This window comes from Heterocephalus glaber, unplaced genomic scaffold (assembly GCF_053883595.1).
Source record: "Heterocephalus glaber isolate CG9 unplaced genomic scaffold, H.glaber_assembly_v1.0 deba00001429, whole genome shotgun sequence".
In the NCBI taxonomy this organism is placed as follows: Eukaryota; Metazoa; Chordata; class Mammalia; order Rodentia; family Bathyergidae; genus Heterocephalus; species Heterocephalus glaber.
In genome coordinates this window covers 4368867-4383424 of record NW_028258294.1, presented here as the reverse complement: position 1 = coordinate 4383424, position 14558 = coordinate 4368867, and the positions used below count along the sequence as shown (strand labels likewise).

Here is a 14558-nt window from a genome sequence, read left to right as displayed (position 1 = left end):
AAGACATGATATCTAATTACTTATTGAGCACACTTAATAGTATAAAAAATAAAATAGAAAACTAATATTCTCAAGATATGGGTCCAGATAGTTAAGAATAATTAAATATTAATAACAATACATAGTGTCGTGGAAGTTTAGCCCACTGAGGTTATTATAGGGTTAGAAGTTTCATGGAAAAGGGGATATGATCTCAATTTGGATGAACAGTGGAATCCTTACAGGTCATGGGAAAGAAGATTTTCCACCATGATGAAACAGTTATGAAAGGAGTAAAGGTTAGAATAACATAATTAGAGAATGAAGAAGGTACATTGGTACCTTGGTTCACAAACTTAATGCTTTCCACAAATCTGAAACAAATTCTGCGACCACTCATGGAAAGCATTAAGTTCTTGAACCAAGGGACCACTGTATAAGAAACTTCAAAACTGACAAGAAAAGCAAGGCTATAAAACTCTCCATTAACTCCCCATCTTTCAATAGATAGTAATTTCCCTAAAACCTCAGTAATCAAATCTAAGAGCCTTGTCTAAGTTCTTCTCACTCCACTTTAAAGCCTCTGAAAATGACCACCTCTTATTTCAATTCAACTGTCATACAGAGGAAAAACAATGACGAATAATACCTAATCTTTGGCTTCAAGGAAGATAAAATCTTTAGTTTTTTGAGACAGGGTCTCCACTGTGTAGTTCAGGCTGTTCCTGAACTCATTATGCAGTCCAGGCTGGCCTTGAACTCCTAGCTCAGCCTCTCTGAGTGCTGGGAGTGCCCTGAGAGCCACCATGCCTGGCAAGGAAGAAATAATCTTGATAAGGGATAAACACAAATAAGAAAGTACAATATGGCAATGTGGTGAATGCTAAACTACCAAAAGAAGAAACTGCTATGGAAACACATAGAAGGAAATGGCTAAAGTGAGATGGGAAAGGGCAGGCAGTGATGGAGGACATATCTGAATTTTCTGAGATAGATCCTGATAGGCAGAAGTCTGAGGACAGAAGTTTCTATGGTTTGTGTGACAGTGCACTCTTTTCATTCTACTATATTTTTAAATCCTATTCCTTTTTTAGCAATTTGCCATCATAGCTCTACTTATTCTAAAAGCACCCTCTTCGATAACATCATCCATCATCTGATCCCCAAATACTAAATTCATACTTCAAATGTCTATCGGGCATGTCAACCCAGATGTTCTATAAACACCAAAAGAATCATACGTCCAAAGTACAACTCACTGTATTTCCCAAATATGATTTTACTTCTGTGTTCCCTACTTCAAGTGCAACAACATATCCACCCAATCGGGAATAAGATGCTATCATTTTTAATTCCTCCCTGGTCTTCAGTCACTTATCCCATTAGTTCCTACTATCTTCAGGATTTGGAATGTAACAGATATGTGAAAAATGAAACCCTTCTACACTGGTGGTGGAAATGTAAACTAGTTGAACTGTTATGAAAATAGTATAGAAATTCCTCAAAAAAACAAAAATAGAAATTCCATTTGACCTAGCTATACCTCTTCTGTGTACGTATCTTCCTGAAAAAGTTAAAGACATAATATTACAGTAATACATACATCCCCATGTTTATAGCAGTACAACTCATAATAGCTAAATTAGGAAGTAGCCTATATGCCCACCAACAGATGAGTAAAGATAATTTATACACACAGATGAGTAAAGATAATATATGTACACATGTAGTGATTCTCGGCCACAAAGAAGGGTAAGTTTGAGTCAATGCCCCTTGAGACCATAATGCTAAGTGAAATAAATCAGATACACAAGCATAAATATCACATGGTTTTTCTTATAAGTGAAACCAAAATATAAATAACTTAAGGAGTAAAACAATGTAGAAGGTAGGAAAGAGAGAGACTTTGTGGAGATGGGAAGGGATTTGGAAATGGGAGAAGACGGAAGGGAGGGAAGAGAAGGAGGAAATAAAAAAGAAGCTGCTATAGGGCCAGAGATTTAGCTCAGTGGTTCCAGTGCCTGCCTCGCAAGCACAAGGTCCCGAGTTTGATTCCCAGTACCAAAAAAAAAAAAAAAAAGAAGCTGCTATACGTATACGTACCAATTACCCCACAAATGCATTTATTATGTATTATAAACATACTAATTAAAAGTGCTCCTTTAAAAGAATAAGATAAAATAAGCAAAAATAAATAAATACATAAAAGCTAGTGATATATGAAACAGCCTTGATGAATTTCCAGAGAATTATGCTGAGTGAAAAAAGGTAATCCCAAAGAACGACATACTACATAATTCCACTTATATAACATTTTTCTAATGAAGAATAGTTTAGGGATTAAGGGGAAATTAATGAGTAGGAAGAAACTGCATATGTCCATAAAAGGGCAAAATTAAGGATCTTTGCCATAACGGAAATGTTCTAGGTCTTGAGTGCATCAATGGCAGTATTTTTGTTGTAATCTTGTACCTTTATTTTGCAAGATGGTATCACTGACAGAAACTGCACTTAAAAAATTCATGGAATCTTTATTATTTCTTACAACTGCATATGCATATCTCAAAATAAAAGTTCAATTTTGTTTTAAAAAGCCATTTATTCACAATGCTAATGGGCATATGAAATGTTCTCAGCACCATTAGTAATCAGAACACTGCACAACCAAATACCACTACACATACCCCTGAATGGCTGGCTGAAATAAAAACGACAGATAGTATACCATACCGGTGAGAATCAGGAGCAACTGGAACTCTCTCACATAGCTGATGTGAGTGTAAAATTGTACAATTACTTTGGAAAACTGATAGTAACTAATTAAACTAATTCTATGACCTATTCTATGACCCAGCAAATCTATACCTATTCTATGGCCCAGGAATTCCTCCTCTGGGAATATGCTCAGCCACCAAAAGACATTCATAATACTACCTGTAATTATAAATACAAGAAAAACCTAAATGTCCAATAACAGTAAAGTGGATACATTTTACATATTTACAATATAGCAGAACAAACTGTACAGTCTATTATAAGAAACAGGGAATATCTGATACAAAATGGAAGAAATAATCTAGAATCTTATCATTAGAGCTTAAAACCAGGATTTAAAAGTGGTTAAAATATTGATCTTCTTGGTAGTCTGGTGGCCAGGCCAAACCTATGATAAAGACCAGAGCAATTACCACTTTGGTTTCCCCACTGTGCAACACCTTATTATCATTTTTTTCGGCATACTACAACATACTATAGAGTGAAAAAGAGAAAGTACTAATTCAACTGAACAACATAACAGTAATTAACCATGTAGTGATTTTTAAAAGTCCTTGCACTCATGTATAAAATCATAACCACACATCACCACACACCTTCTGAAAAACATTTTATATGAAAAATTTTGTAATCTTCATATGCTTTAATCAAATAATTTCACATTAATTTTTACGAATTTTTCAAACATGCATATATATTTAGCTAAAAGCTAAATATATCATACCACTGTATATATATCATACCACTGTAGCTAAAATATATACATTAACTTATCTATATTATCCTTTTTAGAAGATACTTAATAACTTTGAAAAAATACATAAAGTAAAAAGACTACAAAACAATAATTGGGAATGAACATAGAGAACAAATATTGTGCACTAGTTATCAGTGAATGCTGAATAAAAACTTATTTTAATTTTCTCCTTGCTTTTGGACATATCCTATAAGGGAAAAGGGAATAAGTATGAGAAAGTAAGGATTAATTATTATAGAAAAATGTGAATAGGGAATAGAATTAACCAACAAGATAAGAATACAAAATAATGAAATCTGATGTTTAATCTTAATTCTACAACTATTTCTATGAAAGATCGCTGTTTAGATGCTCTTTAGGTTTTATAAATAAAGAAGTTAAATGACACAAAGGGTCCCTTTTTTTCCACTTCTAAAATTAAGTTTTTTTAAAAAAAATAAGTGATGATAGAAGAATTAGGTATCTCTATGGGAAGAAAATAATAATAATTGTGACCCGTTAATGTAATTGTAATAAAGAAATTATTCCAACACATTTGCAAGTCTTTCTTAAAAAGTTGTATTTAGTTCTTTGTCACACAGTCACTTCAGTTAACACCTCATCCCTAATTATCATCTAAGTGCCCAGTAAGTACTCAATAAATATTTGATGAATAAAAGATCAATCACTTTCAAAGCTTGTTAGATTGATTTATGGAATAATAGTTGTACTCCACCCTTTTAATCCACAGCATCTGGTTTGAATCAATAAAACCAATATATACATTATATATATATATGTGTGTATATATAGTATATATATAGAATATATATATATACACACATATATATAGTAAGTCCCTGACTTAAGAATGAATTCCATTCTGGGACAAGTGTTTGTAAGTGGATTCATTCATAAGCCAACAAAATCAGCTTTATAAAAATAGCATACTTGTGAGAGTTAGCAACATGAATGTTCGTTAAGTCAGGGACTTACTGTATATCTTATGCACAAACTGAGGCACAAGTGTTTTTCTCAAAATTGTAACTCATAAAAAAGGGAAAGTCATATATGCAATTCTTAGAAATGCTTATTTTTTAATAATCTGGCTTCTGTCCAATTTAAAATTTTTCCCAGAAATCAAGAACTACCTGGTTTTGATAACATAACTCTTAAGATTCAAAACTACAAGTATGTAATTAAATCTGGATCAAGGGAAATAAGCAAAGGGGAAAATGGTATGAGATACAATCAAACAAGCAGCAAATAAATCACATAAGGCTCTACAACCATGATTAAAAACTTTACATTTTATTGAGCTATACAGTTACCAGAGAGTTAGGAGCAGACAAATAACAAGGGCTAACTTGCATTTTTAAAGAACATGAAATAGGTATTTTACCCCCCATATGACAGACAATGACACTTAAATCCACAAAATGTTAAGAACCTTGCTCAAAGTCACAAAGCTAGTAACTGGCAGTTAAGACTCGAGCCTCTGCTCTTCACCCCTCTTAACAATACCTTCCAAAATTCCCTTCTCAAGACATCTGCAACAATGTCTCCTCAATCCAACACTCTTTCTTCAATGTCTTCATACCTCTGTCTGATTCTTTTTTTTTTTAACCTTCATCCCAAATATGAGCATTCCTCGGGCTGCCTTCTCTTTCTAAATTATTTTCCCATTGACCTACTCCACTACCACAGATACAATTTTTATCTATGCTTATGAGATTTAACCCTAAGTTTCCACCCTGACCTCTCTAGAACAGCAGGGCTACTTTCTCAATGCCTCCTGGCCATTCTCCACTTATATATTGCACTAGCAGCTAAAATTCAAATGCACTACAGCAATACAGTATAGTTCACAAAAAAATATTTTTTCCAAAGCACTACCTGACACACATTAAAAAGATTTAAAATTTTAAAGCTGCACATGATTCTTCCTTATACGTTATATGTGAGTCACCAAATCTAATAGTTCTATGTACAACTCCAGATTAAGCTTTATAAACTAATTCCAAGCATATCATTCATTCCCTGTTGGCAATCTTTAATGACTGGCTACAACCCAACAAATATAATGTGCAAATTCCATCTTCCATTCTCCCATTCATACCATATCTTATTTTATGTGTATGTCTTTGTTCAAGCCAGTCCTCTCCCTTATCTACTCCCTATTTCTACCTTTCTGAATTTCTACTTTTCCTTCAATGCCACTAAAATATGGCCTCTTCCACTAAGTTTTCCCTTTCCTCCTGAGGCAGCTGAAAACGTGACAAACTAGCTTGGCAAGTGGATGTGACCTCTCAATCACAGAGATCCAGGGCTTGTACCTAAGCCCTGAATTCTTCTTGAGAGAACTCAAGCAGATTTTTGAGAGGATATCCTAGATCTGAGGTCAGCCTGAGGAATAGAAGATACAAAAGACAGCAGGCATTAAGCTTGCGGCCACTGTGCTCTCCCTGTCACAATGACCTGCTCTCACCCTGTACAGAAGGTACTTCTTTTCCTACTTTTAATTGGCCCGCACTCACTCTGCAGGGCATGTTTCTTTTCCTACCTTTAATAAATGTAAAACCACACTACCTTTTGTGCTTGTTTTGTCCAATTCTTTGTTCAGGACAAGAAGAACCTAGAAAGAATCTCTAGGAGTCCCCAGAATTCCAGAACCTGGTAACAATCCCAGCCAACCAGCCAAGGATTATTCCATCTAATTAACAAATTTCAGTTTCGGCATTGGTAGTACAGTGGTTAGCATAGCTGCCTTCAAAATTTCAGTCTCATCTGTGTAATGTTTTTCATCAACATCAGCAAATAACTCCCTGAAAACTTTTTAAGCACCTAAAATTCATGATGAATATAATATTCTAAATAGTAAATAAAAGATCTGTTTATTCAAAATAATCTATACCACAATTAAACCAACTAGAAAGTTGGATATGAAAATCTAATGTAAAAAATTGTCATGGATCATCCGCATGGATATGGCTCTTTCTCTACAACAAGTGGGTGTCTCTCCACCTAAATGTATTAATTTTTCAAATATAAAATAGAGGACCATTCCTTTTGATATGAAGACAATTTTCTAGTGACTGCAAAAGGAAATAATGCTGGCATTGAAAACTACTAGGATTTAAAGCCATTTTAAGCTTTTTTTTAAACAAACATTTTTTGATGAAAATCTACTGACTCAGAAACATGATCAGTAATGATGCATAAAATTTAGAAACTATATTCCAGTATTTATTAATTTTTATCCCTCATCTATGATAACTAAAGAAGAAAATGATGATAAATCAGATTTGGCCAACTATACTCAGAGATAGCTGCTACAAAAAAGGGTGAGTTGAAAAAACTAAAAAGAAAAAAGTGAATAGAGAAAGTGTTTTCTGCAATAGTAAGCCTTCAACACTCAATCAAAAGTGATATGCTGGATTCCACCTCTCCTGGGGCAGAGGAGGTGAGCCAATCCCAGAGCCCGGAAGTAGGCTCCCCGGCCGCCATTCCACCACTCCCAGGGCAGAGGAGGTAAGCCAATCCCAGTGCCCAGGAGGAGGATACCCAGCCACCATTCCACCGCTCCCAGGCCAAAGGAGGTGAGTCAATCCCAGTGCCCAGGAGGAGGCTACCCGGACACCATTCCACCGTTCCCAAGGCAGAGGAGGTAAGCCGCGTGGGCACCAGCAGCAGCACCCCCCACACCATGGAAATGAGAAGAAAAGTAAATAAGCCTCAAAAACAGACTTCCAGATCACCTACAGCAACCCCAAAGGGAAACGAGATGGAACAATCTGATACTCAACCACCTGGACTCCCTGAACTGGCAACAAAAGAGGATCTGGAAAAAATGAAATCAGAAATAAGTTCTCAGATAACAGTAGAGATTGTGCCCATAGTGCAAGAAATGATTAATAAATCTAGAGGACACAGATACAAAAATAGAGGAGCTGAGGAACATGATGGAATCCCAACATAGGAAACAAATGGAATCCATAAAACAGATACAAACAGATTTCCAGGAGATTAAAAGCTCTATTGAAAGTCTACGCAGCAGAATGAACCAAGGTGAGGACAAAATTTCAGATATAGAAGATAAGATTGCAATTAGTGACCAGGAAAAGAAAAACTGCTTTAAAATTGTAAGGGAACACGAGAAATCAATCCAGCACCTGCTAGACAATGCAAAGAAGAATAATATAAGACTGATTGGAGTCAATGAAGAAAGAGGAGAGATTGCAGATGACATAAAAAAAAACTGTTCACAGAAATGATGGCAGAAAACTTCCCAAGCAGGAGAAAAGAACTTGACATACAGATAAGTGAGGCATATAGGACTCCAACTAGCCTTGATCAAAAAAAATCTACACATAGGCATGTAATAGTTAGGATTCCAGAAACCCAACAGAAGAAGAAAATTCTACAAGCAGTGAGAGAAAAGAAACAAATCACATACAAAGGAAGGCCCATAAGAAGCACAGCAGACTTCTCAATGCAAACCCTCAAGGCAAGAAGAGCTTGGAGTGATGTATTTCAAGCGCCCTAAAGGAAAACAGCCTCCAACCCAGACTGATGTACTCTGCAAAACTATCTTTCAAAATTGATGGAGAAATAAGGCACTTTCATGAAAAAGAGCACCTTAGTGAATATCAAAGAATATCAAAGCAGCACTCCAAAAATTTTAGACAATATCCTAGGAAAAGACAACGAGGATCACAATCCCAGGAATCCCAGCAGAATGAATCTGTTGGGTGTAACAAATTAAACACAATGGGGGAGAATCTAACAAAAAGAAAAAGTAATGACAGGGCTTTAAAAGCTTTTAACTTCATCTCCCTAATGAGTGTATAATTCAATCTTATTTTTGTACTGATTAGTATTTTTCTGATTCTAGTGTTGCACACCTTTCCTTGTGCTGTACTATTTATCATCTTCTTGCGTCTACTTTTTAACTGGATTGTCTATTAATGAGCTGTGAGAGTCCTTTATATTCTGGTCATAGGTTATATGCATTGTAAATATGGTCAGTTTAAGGACTACTTTTCATTTTCTTAATGATGTCATTTAAAGTTCTACATTTTGATGGAATCTCATTTATCAATTTTTTTCTTTTATACATCATGTTTTTCGTATCCTAGGAAGTTCTTGCCTACCCTAAATTCATAAACATTTCCCCTTATAATTTCTTCTTAAAGGTTTTATAGCTTTAGTCTTTCCTATTTAGGTTCACAGATCCTTTCAAGTTATTTTTATGTATGGCAATAAAGGGTTGAGGTTAATTTTTTTATACACAGATACCAGGTGTTCTAGTGTCATTTGCTGAAAACATTATCTTTTCTTCTGCTCTTGAATTGAGTTTTTATTCTATAAAATGTGTTTAATAATCTTTCAAAACTCAGTGGGCCATAAATGTGTGGTTCTATTTCTAGATTCTCTGTTTTATTCCAATGATCAATATGTCTTTCTTACAACAACACTCCCTTCATTACTGTAGCTTTAGAAGAAGTCTTAAAATTAGGTACTAAACGCATTCCAACACTGTTTTTTTTTTTCTTTTTCTTTTTTACTTTTCTAGGTCCTTTGTACTCCTACATAACTTTTAAACTTCAATATCCAATTCTTCATTTATAGCAAGCATACACAGACCTGAATTTTTATATATACCTTGTGTTTTCTAATCCTGCTAAATTCATATACAAGTTCTAGGGGCTCCTAGAGATTTCTTAGTATTTTCTCTGTAGATGATCAGTTCATCTACCTATAAAGATTCTGCTTCTACCTTGCCAATCCTATCCTAATTGTGTCATTTTATTCTCCAACTAGTGACAGGATCATATGGCTTTTTCTTTTCCTCTGTTAAAATGATGACTGTTGGGGGTGGATCATCCAATGCTGAACCAACACTGCCATCCCTACAATAAAGCCACTTTCTACCTACTGCCAGACCTGACTTCTAATACTTTGTTTTGTTAAACAAATTTCTATCTATGTTCATAATTTTTTCTCTTATTATCTTTATCCAGTTTTAGGATTAGCACAACGTTGATTTCCTAAAATGAGGGGAGAAGTGTTCCTTCTTTTTTCTGCTTTAAATGTTAGATATAATTTGTCAGTTAAAATGTATATGAGCCTGTTGTTGTCATAGAGGTAGGTTTTCAAGCTAGGAATATACTTTCTTTAATAAGTGCTATTCAAATTTTATATTTCCTCCAGAGTTAGTTTCATTAATTTGTCTTCCAAGGTACTTCTTAGAAGTTGTCAAATTTATTTCAAAATGGATTTTTGTAATATGCTTTCTATATCCTTTTAAATTCTGTAAAATCTGTGGTAATGTCTCCTAGATCTTGATATTGTAATTTTAAAAATGTATAATTGATATTGTGTAATAGGATGAAAAGGTCTAAAGGAGCAGGGGAAGTGGAAGGGGTAGGGGAAGGGAAAGAAGGGAAAAGAAAAAATATGAGAAAAGGAAAAAACTGGAAACAAAGTCTTTGCAAATAGGGAAGGGTGGAGGGGGTGAAGGGAGGGCAGGGGAAGGGGAAAAAAATAAGAACCAAGACACTCATGTAAAGGTACAAGTTCCCAATGATGAATGTAACTGTATTTTATACCTAAAATGTACCAATAAACTCAATGGGAAAAAAAATGATATGCTGGAAGTTGTACTTTGTTCTCAACAGAAAACAGCCAAAGAATAACAAGAAGTACAAAAAAATAAGTTCAACAAACTCAAAATGGCAAATTAATGCACAGGAAAACTAATCATTTGATTTCCCATTTGAAAGGAAAAAGACCAAATGATTTTGTTCCATCTCCAAGGGGGTAACAAATCAAGTAAAAAATCATTATGTACTTATTGAATAGAGAGATAAAGCCAGCCACTCCCTTACAAGGGTAAAACAGGCCTCAAGCAAAATCAAAAAGTGATATCCACAGATTTGCATACTATGGTCTCAAGACATCAGATAATCCTGCCACATATTCTCAGTAGTTTGCATTATTCAGTGATGCTGGGTTTCTTATTTTATTTTTTCAAACAAAAAACATAAATATCTATTGCCAAAAAACTCAAAAAGCCTCAAGATCATGGCTAATCTTGTTTATTTCTACAAAACCTGCTAAACCACTGCAGGACTCTATACCACTGAACTTATTTCTTTAGAGTTGGTGGTTTTCAAGCTTTGACAAATAACTACAGAATGTCCATAATTGTTTTTTATTCCTAGGAATTCCATCTCTAGCTTAAATGTTAATTCAAGGCCTAGAGGTGATGAACATATCCTTTATAATCTGACAGGCAGATTACAACAGGTTTGTTAGATTATAATTACATATTTGTTAAATTATATGGCTCAAAGGGAGGAAATATTGAAAACAGTTTTATACTCTGAAAAAGGACCTACATATCTAAAAGTGAATGAAAACTCAAGTTTTCAAATCATTCCTTCCCAAAAGTATAAATATTCTATATATTTCTGATTCAGTTAAGAATAAATACTAGCACCCCAATGTGGAAGTCCTAAACCAAAGGACCTAGGAAAAAGATAATTAAGAGTGGTCTTAAAACCACCTGAAGTTAGTGGACACATGTTCTTAGGGAAAGCACCCAAATATCTGAAAGCATAGAATTCATACTTCCCAAATGGACAACTGGGTATTCTAAAATTTGCCACACTTCAAAATGGCTTAGGTAGAAGGTACTATAATTGCAGATACCAAGATGAAAACAAGCATGAGAACAGATGTATACAACAAGAGAGTAAATATGACAGGAATGGAAAGAACCCAGTTAGTATGAAACATGATAAATTCCAAATGAAAAGCAGATATATAAGACCCATCTTGTAGACTCCAAAAACTACTCCTGATAAAAAGAAAAAAAATCTTCCCCCAAACCAGCTTCCCTTCAGAATTCTTCCATTTCTATCAATAATGCTAAGTGCACTAATGAAACTTGAAATCCTAGAAACATTAAGTCCTCATGATGCCTCAATATTCTATTCATTCTTCCTGTGAAATGCCTCTAGGACTGCCTTTTCATTTTCTCTGGCAAGCCATGAAAGTATCTTCTCCCTCCTGCACTACTGGTGAGCTCATTCATTTGTTCATACCTGCTGCACTCATTCAGACATTTAGAGTGTACTCACTGAATGCAAACTACCCATTCTAAGAGAAGATGGAGACACAGATCGCATTAATGTAAGATTGCACCACTTTATTAGGGCCCTATTATATGTCATCAGCCATTCTTACACAATATTACCCTATTTAAATCCTCAGGACATCCTAAAACATATGATTATCTTTTGTAAAGCAAAAAGTCTAAGACATAAAGAGATAAAGTAATCTCCCTGAGATCACACTGGTAGTAAACTGCCAGGTGAATTTCACAGGAGCCCTCACTCTTTCCACTTTCTACTGCCCTAATTCCTAAGCAGTCTTTCCAATCTACCCCACCTAGTGCTTCCAGATTCATCATATTGCTAAACACTATTCTTACTTGTAACCCCTTGGCTCAAAAAATTCTTTGTTTCTTTTACCTGATTTTCATCTGACTTTGTCAGACAAAAGAACTGAATCCTGTTTTTTCCTTACTAGTACTAACTCTTATAAGTCTCTTAATTTCTTTAACCTTCAGTTTTCTTATCTATGAAATGGGGATAATAAGCTGGAATTGTGTGAGGATTAAATTAAAATATGTAAAGAATTAAAGATATTAAACAAGTTATTCATAACTTCTATATAAAAACCTTCGGTTTTAGACAATTTATGCCTTGATTCTCTTACAAAAACATGTAGATTTTTACTTCAATTCACATTATTACCTTTCCACTAAAATTAAGCGTTCTATAAATATCTACTACAGAAATCAATGTCCATCCTTATCATCAAATCAATCGTTCCCTGTCCACGTTCAATGAACTTTATTCCTAAATGCCACTTGGGCAAGGGGAGAAAGAAAAAAAATGCTTAATTATTCAGGTCCTGCTATGAACTAGAAAATATTCAATATGTTTTTAATACATTATTTTATTTCATTTCATTCTCACAGAGAAAGTTAAAGTAATATACACACAGTCAAACAGCTGGTAAATGATAGAGCTGAGATTCAAATGTAAATCCCAGATTCCTTTTAAAAGCCCAACTTTTTCTCTTCCCATCACCTTGTATCCTGACACATGGAAATATATGTTTAATCAACAACCATCCAACACTTACAAAGGCCATAGTGTTGCTATATGCTCTAAGTAGCCCCATCCACATATACACATATAACTGAAACAAAACTATCATGAAATAATGCTTACCCATAGTAACTTCAATATGCTTTAACATTTTCTAATCTCTTCCTTTTCACTTAAAATAAAGTGCTACTAATTTCCTACTAATTTCATTTCACAACCACTGAAGAATAGCAAAAATTTGAAATACTCAACTGTAAAAGATGCAAGATCACATGAGGTGGAAAAGTTATCCTCACGAAGTATTTAATCTAGTTGGAACTTATAATAGTAAAATACAACTCCTTTTCTAATCCCTCCACCTGGCAGAAGTGAGAGAATCTATGTTCTGTTGCTCCCCTGAACTTTCCTATCATAGAATATAATTAATAAATTGTCTAGGCTGGGGATAGAACAAATACCAGACGTTCAACAAACATTTGTTGAATAAATGAATGAATGAATTTGCTATGCATTTTGAGGAAAAAATTACATAGCATAAACTCCCTTCTTCTCTACTTCATAATCCTCTGAGGTCAAGAACGTTATCTTTTTGTTTGTGGTGCTGGAGATCAAACCCAGTACCTTGCACATTCCAGGCAAGCACTCTACCATTAAACTACATTCCCAGCCCAGGAACAGTCTTTTTGTACAGCTCAATTTTCCAGAGTTCATTGTACATAGACATACAATTAAGAAGAAATCTGGGGTTGGAGGTATAGTTCAGTTAAACAACACGTGCTTAGTATGCACAAGGCCCTGGGTTCAATCCCCAACACAACAAAATCAGAACCACAGACTGGCCACAATACATGAAGAAAAGAAGATAAGCATGAATATTTGCCAACGAAAATCAAGGAAGCTATTTTCAACTCCAATGAGTCTATACTGACCTCTACTCTAGACTTTTACTCTTTAAAGTGTGGCTCGTGCCACATCACTAACTTGGAGTCTATTAGAAAAGCAGCTCCCCTGCCTCCTCCCCCATACCTGATTCAGAACCCCCATTTTAACATGATCCCTAGGGGACTGCTAATACACGTTAAAGTTTGAGAAGCACCATTCTATAGCATAGGGCTATGAGGCTCCTGTAATCTCAGAGAAGTCACTATCTCCTCCCATTTTATCTCTGTAAGAACTAATCAGACTTTTAAAGTGGTATTACAGATATAGTCATAACACACCTTTGGGCATGTTAGAGTCCAAATTATCATTTCAGTAAGAAGAATTAACTGACCATCCATTGAATGGTGAATGGAACTTCTAGGCAACACACACAACCAAACAAAAAGCAAAAACAAAATAACAAAAGAAAGACCTTGCCTTCTTAGGATGCAGACTCTAGAGGCAATAAAAAGAGACAATGAAGTTCAGTGACCAAAGTAATAAATCTTTAAACCAAGGATGAGATTATAGAAGGAAAGCTGTTGGCAAGAACATTTTAAGAACAAACTTCTCTAATAGTTCTCTAGTCAGGACATATACATGTTTCTGAATATTCTCTATTAATTCCCTACATGTAAAGATGTATAATAAAATGACCTGGATGTCATAAATCAGATCTCCTAAAACACCTTCAATGATTCAAAGACTGGAACCACTCTTTAAATCACCACGAAAAATCTAAAATCAGGAGCCTATTTCATAAACCTGCGAAAACATTTGCAAAATCCTCAAGTTACAATCCTGTCATTCCACACAGTGAGACAAGATCTGCGGCCACAGGGACAGGGACATAGGGTGAAATATGCCTTTTTACATTCAAAGGGGGGCGGGGAGAAGACAGGGAAAAGAGAGGCAAAACAGCCTTAGGTGAGGAAAGATTGCAAGCAATCTCATCGTCTCAC

General features: G+C 34.9%; 1 protein-coding gene across 3 annotated transcripts in view; it reads right to left on the bottom strand.

The window, feature by feature from the left end:
* The window catches only part of Tmem135 (transmembrane protein 135), a 246159-nt gene that overhangs the window by 230944 nt on the left and 657 nt on the right, over positions 1–14558 (bottom strand). The gene's annotated exons all lie outside the window — the stretch shown is intronic.